The 17,385-nt window shown below is 37.3% G+C and overlaps 1 protein-coding gene across 1 annotated transcript in view; it reads right to left on the bottom strand.

Annotated features, from left to right (window-relative positions):
• The window catches only part of GRIN2A (glutamate ionotropic receptor NMDA type subunit 2A), a 185,914-nt gene that overhangs the window by 77,981 nt on the left and 90,548 nt on the right, over positions 1–17,385 (bottom strand). The window lies entirely within an intron of this gene.

Below are 17,385 nucleotides of genomic sequence, written 5' to 3' on the forward strand. Positions count from 1 at the left end.
TATTTTAATAACAACTATCAAAAACAGGCAACACATTAATATATTTTGTTGGCACAAACAGAAGGTCTCTATAGGTTTATTTTTGCCATGTTGAAGTAAGAGCTAAATTTATTTTTGAGTGCTATATTCTAGATTTGCATCACATTTATTTGAGTATCAAAGTACATACAGTCAGCTATATAATTCTTTATTTTCATTTTACTTCACTATTTATTCCTGATGAGTAGTGACAACAGGACTTATGTACATCAGGCACAGAATGCACAAATTCCTGCTGACAGAAAAGCTTATGATTTTAAAAATAAGATATTGATCATGCAAGATTTCTTCCATATTCTTTACAGGAATGACGAATATTTTCCTAAGTACTCTATTACTAACACACATGGTGCTTTTAATATAAAGAGTTTTATGAATGTGGTTATGAGCTACTATCCTATTTTACAGTTGAGGGGAACAGAAACAGATTAATTGACTTAAGTTTCACGGCAGAGTGGTGTTAACATACAATTATTACTGAGGATGGTAACTCAGCTCTCCAAGTTCTGTATTTTATCTACTGAAATCTATTCACAGAAAACTCTGAGTGCCTGTATATTCTTCATAAAGCAGATGAGGAGTGTTATTACTTTCAGAGCCTTATGAACCTGACACCAGGATTTTCTACAGCTTAACAGCGATACCAGTCTTATGACTGGTGTCAGACCATGAAGACTGACATCTAAGGTAACAAAGTGCACAGCCCTGGTGCTAATGAAATCATCTGCTTTGGTATATTTGTCACATCAAAGAAAGCACTCTGAATGTCAGTGCCAGGTTTCCAGTGTATTTGGGTTAAATCCAGAGAGGTGAGTTATGGATATTATAAAACATATTTGGGAAGAGAATTGAAATAGCAAGATTTTATTGCTAAATGCTTCTAGGAGCAATTTCCTACACTGTATACTTAAAAACAAACAAACCAACCAACCAACAATTTTCCTTTGCAGACACTTACAGCTAAAGAAACCCAGCACACAGGAAATCTGCTCAGAGTCAGCATTTAATGGTTTATTTACAAACTTACTATTACAAAGTAAATTAGATATCGAGAGACAATACCATGAATCCAACTTTGCTATAACTTCCCAATTGACCATAGAGAAATACTATCAAGCAAAGCCAAATTTAAACACTTTAGTTTTCCTCTCTAGCTATTATCTTATCCTGGTTTTTACCTGTAATATACATACACAGATTACACTAAAAACAGTAAAATAAATAAAATCCTTTAGAATAAAGTAAAATTATTTATCTCCATCATATCCATTCTCTCTAGCCCACTTATATGTATGGTTTATGGCTACTAATGCAGTGGAACAATTCTTTCAAAAAAAAAAAAAAAAAAAGATATAGACCCTGGTCTTTGGGTAGGGCATCACAGAGAACTTCACCAACAAGGCAGCTGAAAAGGCAGAGCCTTTCAAGGCAAAAGACATTGCACGCGGGCAACACCAAGTTTGACCTTTCTAATCAGTAAGTACAGACACAAGATTTATTTATAGCCCTGATTTTGACCTACAGCACTCCCTGTCATACATCTTTCCTTGGCAATGAGCAAAGATCTCACGTACAATGGACTCTGTCACAATTAAAGGAATCTGGCAAGATGAGTAAAATATTAAAAATAAAGCCTTTCTTTTTGTAATCTTATTGCTAGAGAAGTATCTTAAAAATGGAGTTTTGATTAAACATTTTTGTAAAGTTCACACCCATATTGCATGCATGCTTTTTTACATAACTGTGAACATGAACTTCAGCCAAAATTAGGCAATTAATATCAACATGCAATCAGAATGATGAAAAATAGCAATTACATAGTGAAAACATGATTTGAGGTTCAGGAAAATTTCAGATACAACTATCACAAGTCAGATTCTCATCTGAATAAAGTCTATACAGCTCCACTGACTTCATGTGATACTTTTATAACAGCTCACAATCGGATGGTATGTGTTTACAATGATTTTGAAACAGATGGAAGATTACAAGCAAATTGTAGCTTCAGGAACATTAGCAGATATTTAAATGTCTATCAGGAAAAAAATTGAGGACATAGTATCCACTTAGTTTAGTCAACAAAAGTAATTTTAGTGAAGAAACAACAAATAAATAAGTAAAACTTTAAAGAATCCAACTATTGTCTCCTTAAACATCTAAAAATTTCTTCATTTGGGGGTTTTTACAGCTTCTCGTTCTTCCCAAAGAGCACTACTATTGTTTTACTTTATACAGGCTTAGTATTTTATTACACATACAGAATTTAAGTTCTACTTTTCTGCATTCAAAAGCAAACTGAAGTAATTTAAAAAAGATTTATTCGGTTATTTTCATTTAGATGTTATCTTGTTATCTACCCAAGTCATTGCTGAATTAGGAATATAGATGTAATACAGGAGGCAGTGTAAATGCACATCAAGAATGTGTTCTTTTTCTTTTCTGATGGCCCTCACCTTTTGACATTATTGTCTGAGGACATAAGAAAGCTATGTAACTTATCCAATGCAAAAGCATTTATATGAAGAAAATTCTATTCTACAGATAAGTCTCAAAGCATGAAAATCCCAAGACATTACATCGATTTGAGAAAAAAATTTAGTTAGGAGAAATTCTAGAAAAGTTGAAGTAATTTTCTGCTCATATTCAAACCGATTTGATTTTTCTGTTGTAGTTTCTTAGATGGGTTCTAACACAGCCATCTAAACAAAAAAAAGCAATGAAAAGAAAAAGGAAAGAACAAATTAAAACTTTTTGTTTCCTTCTGTCTTGCACCTGAACCTACAGTTTATAGCAGAATATCTCCCAGGATGTTTCATGCCATAAAAAAATAATCCTTCATTTGCTTCTTGTTTAAACTTATTCTTGACTTTTGTATATTTGTAGAATTTTGTATGCTGTATATATAAAATTCTGCCATTATCTGAGAACAGGACTCCAGCATTCCCAGGCTCATGTACAAAACAGTTCTTTCTAGTGTTGTCATTTCATGGATTAATGCCTTTTAATTAGTGTACTGAGTCTACAAATCAGTCACTATCTTCAGAACTGCACATTTCACTTCCCCAATTCCAACAAATTATAGAAATATTTATCTTTAAACCTCATCCTCAGCTATTTTCATGACATGTTAGTCTCCTATCCAGCTTTTCCATGAGATCAGTGGGGCATATTCACAGCTGCTACACTACCTGAGGTAAGCCCTGACAGAAGTTTTTGCCTACTAGGGGAAAAAAAAACCACAATAGTTAGTTATGGAAAAAAACACTTGTGTGTGATTTTTAATTAAAATGCAAAGATAGGGATCAACATAAGATGAAATCAATCTTCCACTTGGTGGACTTTTTGAGCATATTTGTTTAGAAGGTAAGACCACATTATTGCAGAAAGCAAGAAATGATATGAAATATGGTTTAAAAAGAAATCTAGAGGATCATTTTAATCAGTTAGGAAGGTTATGATGATGATACTATAAGTAGGACTTCAAAGTTATCTTAATTATTTCTTACTCTATCTTACATAGCGATCCTGCAAACAGTGATTTTTCTCCTATCTTGTGCCACTGTAGCTTAAATATTACATTTTTATAACAGTTTTAAAGCATGCGATGGTAGGTCTGTATTTACAATGCAAACTGTTTCCTGTTTAGTGAATTGCAGTAGTTATTTGGCATGCTTAGGAAGAATGAAAAACTGAAAACCAGAGATTAGTCATAAATTTAAGCTGAATATTTTATCATCACATAAAAAATACAGAAGGAAATTATTTGTACCAATATCGAATATAAATAAATAATGTATTTTGCAGTACCAAGTTACCTTGGTACCAGTTTTCTTGGATTACTTGAAATGTAACCCGTAACGATCCTCAGGTAAAAGCGTAGTAAGTCATGTTTAGCTGCCATTAATATCTAGGTTTCAGGCGTATCGTTCCTCTGTTGTGGCACTGTACAGATCCATGGAAAACTTTCAGTAAATGCAAACACTGAAGTGGAGGAGCTGAAAGGAAAACCTTTCCTCCTAAGACACCCTGCACATTTCTAACGTCTTAAGTTATTAAGTTACCGCCTCTATTCATTTACATTATAGAACATGCTACTCCCAACACAAACATCTCACAGAGGCGCCCAGGGAGAGCACTCCCCCGTCATCACCATGGGAGCAATTTGGGGGGAAATTATACAAAGTGATGTGCTTTCAGGCAAAGCAGAGCAACATGCAAGCGCGGGAATAATTTACTAATCTAATTGCCAAATACCAGAAGAAACTTGCTCCCCTAGAACCTATCACTTCTCCAGTCTTACACGTGGTAAAAAACACACAAGATCCCGGCCGGCAGGGATCGCCTGCCTGTCCACTGCCACCCCAATGGGCTCCCTGGACTCCCTGGGTGGACCCGGGCCCTGACTCGTCCCCTGAGATGCTGAGGTGCCGCTGCAGAGCCGGCGGCAGGGCAGGGGCCTGCAGCAAGCGCGGCCAGCCCGTGGATGCAGCAAGCAGTCCTCCCCATCCTGGCAGATGGCAAAGATTTTATCATGTTCACCAAATCTGCCTACATATACCTTAAAGACTCTTTGTGCTTCATCCTTTGTTACCAGGAAGATCAAGACCATCTGAAAATTTCTTACTTTGTAATTTAACCGGTGAAAATGTGCAGCCCACAAAATGCATAAAGGTCCACTGAAAGGATGAAGGGAGAGTTGACTTTTTTTTTTTTAATTAAAATTTGCAAAGTCTGAGGCAAACTCAGGTTAGAAAAAGGAAGTATCATGAAAGGGAGTATATTACAGCTTTCCAACATCTGACATTTTATTATTTCAAGCAATAGAGACAGAAGTGGGATTTTGAAAGGTTAGCAGCAGCTTAATCAAGCATGTTCTCTCCCATTTCTAAAGGGAGCCTGTAGGGATTGGTCTTTTAGCAGATTCTGTATTTTCAGAACATGGTTTTGCCCGAGGAATTTTGCTAGTTAACAGAATTTTATATATATATATTTCATTTTATACTACCTTTTGGCCTATCTGAGCCTGCTATGACAGTTGAAGTTTGTTATTAGTTTTACCCTTATCAAAACTGTTTTTAGATCCTTTGCATTCTTCAAATGACATAGTGTCATGTCTAATGAATCAAAGTAACACAACATGTCACCACATTGAAACAATGTAATTTAATTATGGACGGAAACTAATTTTGCACAGTGATCATGAAACCAACCAGTCCTGGAGCTGGAGCACACCACCTGGGTTTTCCACACCAAGCATTCACAGGTTGGTCAAACACTGGAAATTGTGGAGTCTCAATCTGAGCTCCTGTTCAACCAGGACATGTAAGTAAAAAATGCTTTGAAAATTTGAAATGATATCAACAAGCCTGTGATTGAACCTGGTAAATAAGACACAAAGATTCATGCAAACCCAGCAGGGATTTTCATGTGGTCATTCAATGAAAGGTTTATTCACAACATGCATTCTTTCTAGATAATTTTCAGCTTCTGCTGTTACAGACTAACAGAACGCCTTTGCTGGGAACATGCTACATGCTCACGTGGTTCGTTTCCTCTCCAGGTACTTAAGAACTGGGAATATCCCACTGAAGGGGAGCAAAACTGGCTCGTGTGGGCCTACAAAAAGGCCACGTGGAGCCGGCTGCACCATAACAACATGGATGAGTAAAGGCTGTTGAACAGCCTTTGGGGTGAAAGTGAATCCCAGCACCTAAGAAGCAGCAGAACACTGATGCCTGCAGGGAAGAGAGGGGAAACTAAATAGGATTTTCAGGCAAATGATATTTGCTTTGTAGGTTCACAAAATCAGATCACCCTAACTCACACAGGATCTGGAAATGGTGCTGAGCATCAGTGTAAATTGTTAGCACTATCCTAAAATATTTTTCCCTACAGAGAGGGGGAGATTCCTACAAGAGTTGCTCATTTCCTGTAAGTATTTCACCATGAAAACAAATATTGAAAAATGCAGGTGACCTAGTGCATGAACTAGTTAGCAAGTAGGATAATTTTTATTGCATAGATGACAGCTTAATATTATTGCTCTTATGTTCTGTGTCATGACCGCAGATAGATGTTTCACAATATTCATATTTAAGTGTCCAGTTTTCTCATGGTTTATACAACCAGTGTCCTTCAGCTTTCATGTAATTAGTCAGGTTAGCAGTAAAAATGATGCAAGTAAATAGTCTTCTGAAGAGGCCAGAAAGAGCCAGTTTTCCATGGAAACTGACTTTAAATTAATCATTCAGTACATCTGACACCTCAGGGAACACCTGACTTCACTTAGAGTGCTCTTGAGTGTCTGTCCTTTCACTGACAACTCTTCAACCAGTTGTTACAAACAACTGGAAGGCAACCAGGAAAGTTAATGACTTTTCAAAGACCGAGAAGGCAATTGTTATGAAGACACTACAGCAATACTGCTAAAAGTAATTGGCTTTCTGCTGCATGCAAACAGTAATCTGCCGGCAATTCACATTTGGTACATCTCAACAAAGTCGTGGTGAGAGAATTAGAAGAAAATGGGTCCTGTTCCTGTTTTCAGCACAGAAACTTGAGAAAGTTCAGAACAAACTGATGATGATCTGTCCTGTAGAGGTTACCCATCTGGATACGAAAAATAATTCACACAAAATGATGCTATAAAATGAGGCAGACAGAAACCCCAAACCAAAACTGGAAAAGTTTTAAAGTGTTGTCACCTATCATGATTTTACCACAATCCAGTTTACCTTTTGGAGGGCAAGAAGGGGAATGCAGGGCCCCCTCTAGAGTCAGGTTATTGTAAAAAATAAAAATCATAAGTATAGTGCTTTTAGTGCTTTTTTTTTTTTTTTAAAGCAGCTTTCTAGTTTTCATGGTTGTAGGGAAAAGAATCAAAGCGTAACTCCAGAGAACACTGGCATGTGATAAACTCAGTAGCAGAAAACTTCACTCCCAAATTCTTTTACTTTTCAGGCTCAATTGATGATTTTTTTAAGATTGATGGTACAGTAGGTCAGAATTACACTGCTTCTATTTTCTTTTGTTGAAAAAAATAATAAAAGCCAAAACTTTTTTCAGAAACACAAAACCTAATTTTGGCAGAACCATAGAAAGCATTTCACTTGGGAACAGAAATAAAAAACACTAAGAGAGGACCTCAGTGAGCCTGTGAACTAGCCTGGCAGAAGGACAAAGTGCATGGAAATCCAGCAGGAATGGATGCGGGCATCTGAGGAAAGGGTATTCCAGAACCACAATGAACACGAAGTGCACATGCCAGATAACTTTCCTCTCCTAGTACTCTTAGCTCCTTGGAACGCATAATTCACCTCCTCTGGAAATAAAACGCCCTAATAACATAGGATGAATGAAAGATCCCAGCCAGCTGAGTCACCTAGGCCTCTGAAAAGAAATAAAAATCTTGGGATATAGCCTATGCAGCTCCACCACTCTGCTCTCTTAGATTCATACTAGGGCTTTATTTGCCACTATTTACACTGTTTCTTATTAATATTGAGCAACTGCGTATTTTACTACCAAAACAACATGCCAGGCTATGTGGATTTTCACACCTTCCTCAAGAGCTATAAAGAATTATCTATCAAATGAATTCGTTCATTTAGTTTGAACCACATCTCCTCCCTTAAGGCCATCAGAGGTGAGCTTCTACTGATTCATGGGCAATTTGGGGAGCTGTAATGGATATAAAATCAAAGCATTTAATTTAGTTACTTGTATTATTTTTTGGAGTAGCTTGTTAGTTCTAATTATAAATCTTTAAAGCAATCCTGCTGTTAACAGGCACGCTTACTGGAAGCAATGTTGTACATGGAGTTTAACTGTCTGGTATCAAAAGAAAACACTAACAGCTAAGTTACAGTATAGATAGATACCTCTCTGACACAAGGAAAGAATGTAAATCTCTAAGGAACTCCAAAAAAGGAAACAAATGAAAAAGCAGTATTTTATCTTCCTTTTTCAATGAAAACTGAAGCATACTAATCTTTATTTTTTTTAATTTTCAACACATACAGATTTATTCTAAGTGTTTAGCCTTATAGAATTTAATGCCTGAAAGGGTTATGTAATAAGTCTTTAAAAAGTGTAATGATCACATTTTGTCTGATTAAGAGCATGATTCAATTTTTTTTCCAAAATCAGTCACCCAAATCTCTCTTGCTCTAACCCATCCATAACTTTAAACATATGCACAGAAAATAGCATTCCATGCACAGAACTCACTAGGATAGAGTCCAATTCACTTGACATCATTTTAGGTACCTGCTAAATTAAAATGAGTAGATTTGGTAATATTTTTTTTGGTAATATTTAAATATTTAATGGTAATATCTTAGCTAAGCAAAATTTCATGCATTTACATGACTATTGCTGTGGAATCAAAAAATATAAGTTGCTTGAATAGATTATGCAAATCTTCAGTGATCAGTGCTTTGCAGTAATTCATCCCCTGGGAACAACTGTTCATTCTAGCTATTTGCTATCAAAGGCAATACCTCATTTCAGTGAACTACAAGGTGATATCAGATAGGATAATTTAGATATGTATCTGATACCACTAGCCTATGGAAAGAGTGGTTCTGAACAAGTAGTTTAGAGTGGTTGAGAACAAGTACAATTCTCTGCTTGAATTTTACATCTCATCTAGTACAAAAACTGTGCAGGAAAATCCTGTATAACACACTGCTCACACCCAGCTCATAAATCAGACACATTTATGGAAAGGTTTTTCATACACTTGCTGCCACTGGAGGTTTAAAACCAACACCATCCAAACTTTGTTAGTCGGGTAAACAGGATCAAAACTTTACTGACCTACATTCACATTTAAAAACACTACAGCCAAGAATCCAGTCTTATATTCAGAATAAGTAACAATTTACCACTGATTTCAGTGGCACCTGAATCAGGCCAAAGAGTCCGATTACTTACAGTGTGTACTGTAAATTTGTGCACAAATGCCATACATTATATAAAAAGATATGCATCATTAAATAGCAACAGAAATGCCTTAGACATCACCTCCTTATCTGAAAACATTTGGTCTAAATTGAATGCTAAAATACTTCTCACTTGTGTTGGGATGAGATGCCAGCAAACCATTAATTAAGACATTTCTATACATCTACACCTAACAAGTAAAAAGGAAGGCAACAAACAACCTCCCCCACCACCCCCATTCACCAAATGGTGAATATAAAATAATAAGCAAATAAAAGAAATATAAAGCTGGTTTAACTTTTTATTGTCTGCTTGTAACTGTGTGATTTCCTTTATGAGCCAGGGCTCTCGGACTGGCCATCTCTGTGCACCTTGTCTACTCTAGCGGCATTGCACTGAAGAGAGGAGTACAGCAGTAAGAGGCAGCGAGGGAGGACCAACAGACAGGCTGCTCCCATGGGAAAGAAATGTTAAGAGAAAGGATAAATGGAGTTCAGGGAGCATTCAGATCAGCTTTCCATGGCAGAGATTTGTAGGAGATATGCAAGTAACAGAGGAAGATGATGGTAAGGCATGTGAGAATAAGTCTTCAAAAAGAGATAACCATTTTGATTCCCCAAGTAGGTTGGGTGCTAAACGAGACGAGGTGAGAACTTAACTCTCCTGCCTTTGGAAGGCAAAGTCACAAATGCATCATAACTTATCCAAAGCATGTATGCTGCTTTTAAATTCTTCTAGAAGGCAGTGCTTCAAAATACTCAGCGTGCTCTGCTGCTCTTATGCACAATGAGCTGACCTGAAGAAGGGAGGGTACTCAAGGGAAACACCATATATAATTTTCCTTTTTATATTCTCCTGTCTAGGCATCATCTTTGGCCTCTGGGCAAAGATGCAGGATACCGTATCAGACAGTTCCTTCGCATGACACAGAACAGACGCTCTTCTGTTATGCTAACAGAAATCATATATTTTCTGAAAGTGAGTGATCAGCCTATCAGTCTAGCAATGGATATCTTTTTCCATTTTACAGTCAATAAGAGAAGATCAGAAGCAATTTCAGTTACAAAATTTCTGAGATGTATCATCTGTATCAATACTTACACATCCCCCTAGCTCAAGCCAAGACGGTAACCAACTGTTTTTCTTAGAATGAGTCTTACTGCTAACCAGAAGCACATCAGCAACAGATGGTGTTTCACTCTGACATCCTTTGCAGTCTTTGAATAATCATGGCCCAAACCACAACTGTTAAACAAACAAACAAAAAACCCATACTTTGCATTAAAGTAGCTGGAAAGTGTCCACTACTCAGAGCTACCACGTCCACATCAGAAGGAACATGGGACGGTGAGGAAGGATGTGAACTCAGCTGTAGGCAGATACAACAGTTTTACAATGTAAGTGTGCGGAAGAGATAAGCACATGAGCATTTTATATTGCATCCTATGGTGGATGGTAGGTAACATAATATAACATAGAGACACGCAGACAAAAAAATGTGTTTTAGCTACTTCTGACTCCCCCACATGGCCCCACAATTTGTACTTAAATCTGTATTTTCAGTTTGGCTTTTTGCTTAAGGATGAATCAACTTATTTAGTTGTGAGAATATCGCACATCAAGAGATTTGTCAAGCATTATTCCCATGAGCAAATAATTTTCTGGGCAGAAAAGGTTTACCTACATATAGTTAAATTACTGAGCTTTTTATATGAACAGTAAAACTGTTTCATCTATGAAAGAGCCTAGTTCAAGTTACTATTCCTTATTTAAGCACCAAGCAAAAGCAAAGCAAATTTAGAGTATGGTTTGGATTTACAGTCAATATCAGAGGGAAAACATAACTTCAAGAGAAATGTTCAAAATGCTAAGTTCAGGCCCTTACAGGGCATTGTAATTCTCTCTAGAAGTGATTACAGATTTTGCACTCATACTAGATATAGTAAATACTGCACTGCTGTAGCAATTTGAGGATCTCATTTCCAGCTATAAAAAAGCATAAATATGTTTGCACAATGTTTAAAACAGTGTGAAGAGGACTGAAGCCATCTTCCTGAACCTGCACCATACCTTTACACTTTGAAGTGAAAGACATAGTAACCCTTGTACTGGATATGAATAACTAACAAAATATATTATTCATGTTGATTTTTTAATGTCATAAATTTTGCTTATTCGCATTTTACAACACTCTGCATACAGCTATTACCTAAAAAGCTACAACACCACACAAATCAATGACTTCTATATATTCATATCAAAAAGCATAATAAACTTCAAAATTGTTCTAAAATATGTAAGAAACATGAAACCTTTTTAACTAGTTTCAGTATAGACTGCAATAGTTGATAGATATTTTCAAATACTCGTGGCACAAGTAAATGGTAAGTCCCCTCACGTCCAGAGGGAATGGGAGTCAGGGCATTCAGCAGCCTGCAGCCCTAGGACGAGCTGGGTACAGTCACGCAGAAAAGAGCGTCTGCACGGATGTCGCAGCGTTCTGTAGTGCCAGCTTTATTTACAGCACTGTGCGAGTCCTGAAGAAGGTATTTAAGTACTCAGTTAACTGAAATAGATAGTACCGATACGAAGTGTGGATACTTGCTCATTTTCATTAAGGGAACTGTATGTCAAAGGGATTTAGATGCCAACCTTTCAGAAACCGTTTTTTGCATTAGAATGGCTAACAAACAAAACACCTCTTCTTACAAGTTGTTAAGTGCCTTCAGTTCCACACACAAAAGATGAGTGCTCATTCCATTTCAGGTAGCTTATGTAACAAAGCTTGTTAAGAAACTTGCAATTACAACTTAGATTTCAGTATAAAAGGCACAAGGGAGTGTGCTTTGCCTTAAATTAGTGTATCTTGATTTCTCTCAGTTTGTGTCTCCTGGTATCATACCTTGGCATAACAAATTTAAGCTTACAGACTATAGGATTGCTTATCTTTCCCAGGTCCTTTAGAAATTGCCCATGGATCTTCTAGTGTCCAACATCCACAATCTGAAAACCACCGGGATTTGAAAGCAGCATCCTAGCCCTTTCTATCTAATACTTGCTATTCACAGCAAACTTGTGTAACATTTCCACTATGATTAAATGCCTTATTAATATAAAGACTTTAAGATTTGTCCTAAAACTTGCCATGACTTACTGTCACATGTTTAACTACTGAAAAGGAAGAGAAAATAAAGCATCAATGTGAATCTTAGCAAAATACTTCACCAAAGGAAACCTCAGGGAAAACAGTTGAAATGCAAAACAGAGGAAAGCTGCACTCTTTGCTCCCACTAGGTAGTTCTGGTATTCCTTTCCATGAATGATAATTCTCTCTTTAAAAAGAATGTGACTTTGAGTTCACCAGGTGATGATATTTCATGTTATGTTAACAGATAATTAAATGAAGATGAATAATGAAGCTGAACTGGATCTCCCTCTTTTGTGCAAAGAAAATGGACCACTGGAACAAGTATCATCCTGTATTCAGGAGAAGACACAGCTTGTTTTAGATTTTTTTAAATCCCTACTAAACGTGGTGGCCTTCCACACAGTATATTGACAGATTGGGAAAGAAAAGTGAGATGTAAAAATAATGCCTTACTAGCTTGCTGCATACTATTCCCCACAAAACAGAATCATTCCCCACACGAAGCTCTTCAGGAAACAGCTACCTGACTGGATAAAAGTTAATGAGATCTGTGATTCTTCTCAGTGGACAGACATTTTTTGCCGCAATTGCAACAGTATGTCAGTTCAGTAGAAATCTCAGAGAAATAAGCAGAAACAAGCTCATGTAGAGGAAGCTCCATTCTGATCCTTAATGATTTCTGTGGGAGTAAATCTGGTTGCTCAAGATCAGGACAGGAGCATGTACTGGGAACAAAAATGTCACCGAAGGACATGCAAAGAACAAGTGTCCATGTTTGTATTACCAAGCACATACTGCAGGGGATGGCACAGAGTCCCACAGCATGCAGAGGTTATTCTCATCTGTGCTTCCACAGGGCAACCTGCCAAGGACTTCAAAATCACTGAGCTACTGCAAAGGACCTTAGATAATAGTAGTGGGGGAAAGGAGCAAACAGCTACTGGAAAGTGAACAGATTCATATCTGTTCATCAACACGAGGCTGGTCAAGAAAGGTAGACATCAGAAAGCATCACATGAGAGGAGTGGTGGGGTGTTCAAGTACCTACTGATCCATGGGCTGAGCTTCCTGCACCCTACAAACCACTTGCTAAGCATTGCACAAGTATAACTTTCCTCCACAACACCTCCTCTGAAAGGCATTTCTGCTGACAGGTCAGCTATTTCTAACACATCCTGAATCAGTTCTGCAGTCCAGAGCTGACGTAGATCTAGAGACGTCATTCAGCATGCTGGAGACATCATTAGAAATAAATGAAAAACAAAAAACAAATCATGTCCTTCCTGGGTGACAACAGATATTTTGTTTCACTATTTGTGGATTGTGTATTATTAATTAGTATGTGAACAGTCACTGATTCTTGATAAATCACAGAATGGCTGAGGTTGGGAGGGACCTCTGGAGATCATCTAGTCCAAGCCCCCTGCTCAAGCAGGGTCACCTAGAGCAGGCTGCCCAGGACTGTGTCCAGATGGCTTCTGAATATCTCCAGGGATGGAGACTCCACAACCTCTCTGGACAACCTGCTCCAGTGCTCTGTTACACTTCACAGTAAAGAAGTTTTTCCTTATGTTGAGATGAACCTTCCTGTGTTTCAGTTTGTGCCCGTTGCCTCTCATCCTATCACTGGACACCACTGAGAAAAGTCTGGCCCCATCCTCTCTGCACCCTTCCTTCAGATATTTATATACACTGGTAAGATCCCCCCTGAACCTTCTCTTCTCCAGGCTGAACAGTCCCAGCTCTCTCAGCCTTTCCTCATATGAGAGATGCTCCAATACCTTAATCATCTTAGTAGACCTTCACTGTACTTGCTCCAGTAACTATATATAAAATATTAAATATGAAATTTTTACCAATTTTAAACCAAACACCCTTCACTTGAAGACACAAACACAAAATCAACTGTCACTGAATTGATACTCACCTTCAAAAAATACTGAAAAAAACCTAAAAAGTCAGCCAGTAAGCAGAAGTAATACATTGTGATAGATGACCAGACACAAATCACAAACAGTTAAGGAAAGCCTTTTACAATAGCCCACTTTCAGAAAGTTAATCATCTTTATTATTAAACTAAGAATAACATGATTTCAGATAGCATCAGTGAGGGTCAGTAAAAGTTTAATTCACTAAATTACAGCAGTAATTAACCATTATTCTTAGTAATGTAGCTTAGCCAGCAATAATCATCTCTCTGCTGCTTCAGATTGTATTTGCACAATGACTGTTTTATAAAAATGTGTGTTCATAAAAGGCAGTGTTCAACAGCTATCAATTTTCAAATATATAATAAGTTTCCTTTGTAATAAAGAATACAGGCTTAGAATAAGCAAGCATAACTAATTTCTTTGTAAAATATGAACATCTTCCTTTCTGGAAGATTTATTCATCCCCAACGATATGTAGAATAATTTAACACAGCTCATGCTAGAATACCACACTTCATGGAAATGCCTTCAAACCTTCTGAACAGAAATAGTTTCTAGTCTCCTCTTGCAAGTCACCAGAAGTCTGGTGCAAAGGTTGTTCTACTCCTACATATGAACAATAATACATTGTTATACATGTTCACATATACATATGCTGTGACTGTACTCATTCTATCTCAGTGCATCGAATGATAACATATGATCTGATTGTGGAACCAAAATTAGATAGATTTGAAAGCTAGCCCATTTAGAGCAATGAGATCAACTACAACTTACCTCTGCCCAGAAAAGGTTTTCCAGAGCTAAAAAATTTATAACTTTTAGTGGAGTCCAATAAAAAAAAATTCAAACCAGTAAAATACAATACATATAGAATTCTGAAAGAAATCTGTTTCATCCCCATGAAGATAAGTAATAATATTCCCTCTAAGAGATTAAAAGCACATTTTCCTTTGATTTGTGCTCAACCAATCTCATAAAGAAATTAAGTTTATTATTATACAGTCACTCCATAGAAACAAAATACTCTATACTAGCATTTTCATGCTTGCTATGAAAATATCAAACCACTTGTGGTGATTAGTTAAAATATTCTATTTGCTTGTTCTATGAAGAATTGTTTTTCTTATGGCCTCATCTAAACTTTCAAGAACGAATAGATTTTATGCGGTATTCATGAGCAAAATTCAACACAACGCATAGGCTGAAGTATAAATAAAAATAGCATCATTAAAGCAATATACAGATGCTTGGTTATATGGTAGGAATAAGCATAAAGTGAAAAGTATTGTCTGCTTGACAGGAAGGACTCAAATTATTACTCGAAAATGAGACAACTAAATCAAAACGAGAGCCTGACTGAGCAATTATGCTAGTACATATATTGGTGCATTTGGAGATTAAATGGATGCATGAGAGATTCTCATTAACTCATTCATATAAATTAAGATACAATGAGCAGAAGAATTTGAGGAGCCAGAACGGTAAAAATGGTTGTAGTTTCTTCTGCAAAGAAGCAGAAGAGACATAAAGGGGCCTAACTGCTAATATTGCTACATGAAAGACTTGGTCATCCATTCATTTTCTTTCAGATAGCTAGTTAAATACACGCCAGTGCAATCACGAAGCCTGCAACTAGGTGCACAGAGTCCCTTATGAATATTCCTATTGATGGATGTGAGGTAGTTTCCAAACTATTCTAACACACTCGCAGTTTCCTAACAACATCTTTAGCACACACCTCTTCCCCCCACACACCCTGCTGCACCAGCTGCAGAAGATGTTATTACGAAAATAGGAGTACCTTTATTTACTGTGAAGCTGAAAGATTAGGACTAATTCTCAACCAATTCAAAAAGATGAGACCCATGCACTTAAAACTCTTCAGAATATCCAGAGAGGCTCCAGATATTCAATGACCAGCTTTAGGATTGCACTGCAGGTAGTGAATACGTTCAAAGCTTTAAATGTCACAACTGCCTCACATGCGAAGAATTAGTAGAATTGGATCCAAAACACACTATATTCTGGAAATACTGATCTATGTGTATGTATGAGAGGGGAGCAAATTGAATAAATAAATAAATAAGAGAGAAGAAAGTAGATCTGCAGAACAGAAGGTGGGTTGTCTGCATGAAGAAGCTGAGCAACCCTAGAGGAGTGGATCCACAGAGGGAACTGCATTACAGGTGACTCCCATCCGTGCCTGCAGACTGCACGCTCGTCAGTGCCTGGAGTGCACTAGGAGAGCTCATGGAACACAAATTCCCATGTAGTTTTCTACAAAACGAATCCACTTGGAGCACTCTACAACCACTCCACGATGCCACCCAAAGCATGGGTAAGTTAGGACAACGGGGAGACTTGCCACAGAAGTAGTGCTCCTGATCCAAACTAAAAGCTCATGTAGGTTCATCTGCTCTAGTATGAAAAACTTCCATTGGCAATTCTTGAGAGTAAATTCAAAATAAGAAAGGAGAAAAAGAAGCAAAAGTTTGGTTAGAGAACGTGATTCAGTTGGCTGTATACTCATGAACCAGTTTCCGTTATTCCCTTCACTACACAAATCACAGAACTCCACCTCTTTTATGCTCATCACCTGCTTGTCAGAGGCCTGTCTCTACAGACTCATATCATGATCTCATATCCACCAAGATCTTAAGGTATGTTTTTGCAAGGCTGTGTTGACTAATTTCTATTTGGCCTGTACTAGTTTAAAAAAAAAGGGGGGGGGCAGGGGGACACAAATCTAAACCTTTACATGTAAGCCATGACATTTAAATAACCACTGGGAGGAAGGCACAGCAATCACACTACCAATTTATAGCTAACTGCAAAACATCTCATTTGAATGGAACTTTCTACAAATTATGTTAGTCTTTGTATTACTATTTGAACTACCTTTATTTTCTTGGCAAGGTTGGTGATTCAATCACTAGAACTCAGAACTAACATTTTAGCTGCTAATCGAAGTTTGGGAGAGCACACTGCCCTAAGGCCTCCTGCTTAACTCATTTTGCCATTGCTCATGCTCTATACTACAAAATCTACCAACTGGGAAATCTTGTAAATCATGAGAATAGATAGCTTGGCAGACTTTGCTCAGAATTCTCAGGCCAATGAACGATGGTTAGCATTAAAAACAGCTGTGTTTAAAATAATTTAACCCATTTTTCCCATTCTCCTTCTCCTCTTTCCGCCCAAGTTTGTTACTCGTGTTGGCAGCTGCCACCCTCATGGTGCAGTGGGGGGAATGATTCATGGGAATACTCTTTGGCTGCTTCAGTACAAAATCAATCAGGTTGGCTTAAACAGGCTTCT

Source organism: Apteryx mantelli, chromosome 16 (assembly GCF_036417845.1).
Source record: "Apteryx mantelli isolate bAptMan1 chromosome 16, bAptMan1.hap1, whole genome shotgun sequence".
In the NCBI taxonomy this organism is placed as follows: domain Eukaryota; kingdom Metazoa; phylum Chordata; class Aves; order Apterygiformes; family Apterygidae; genus Apteryx; species Apteryx mantelli.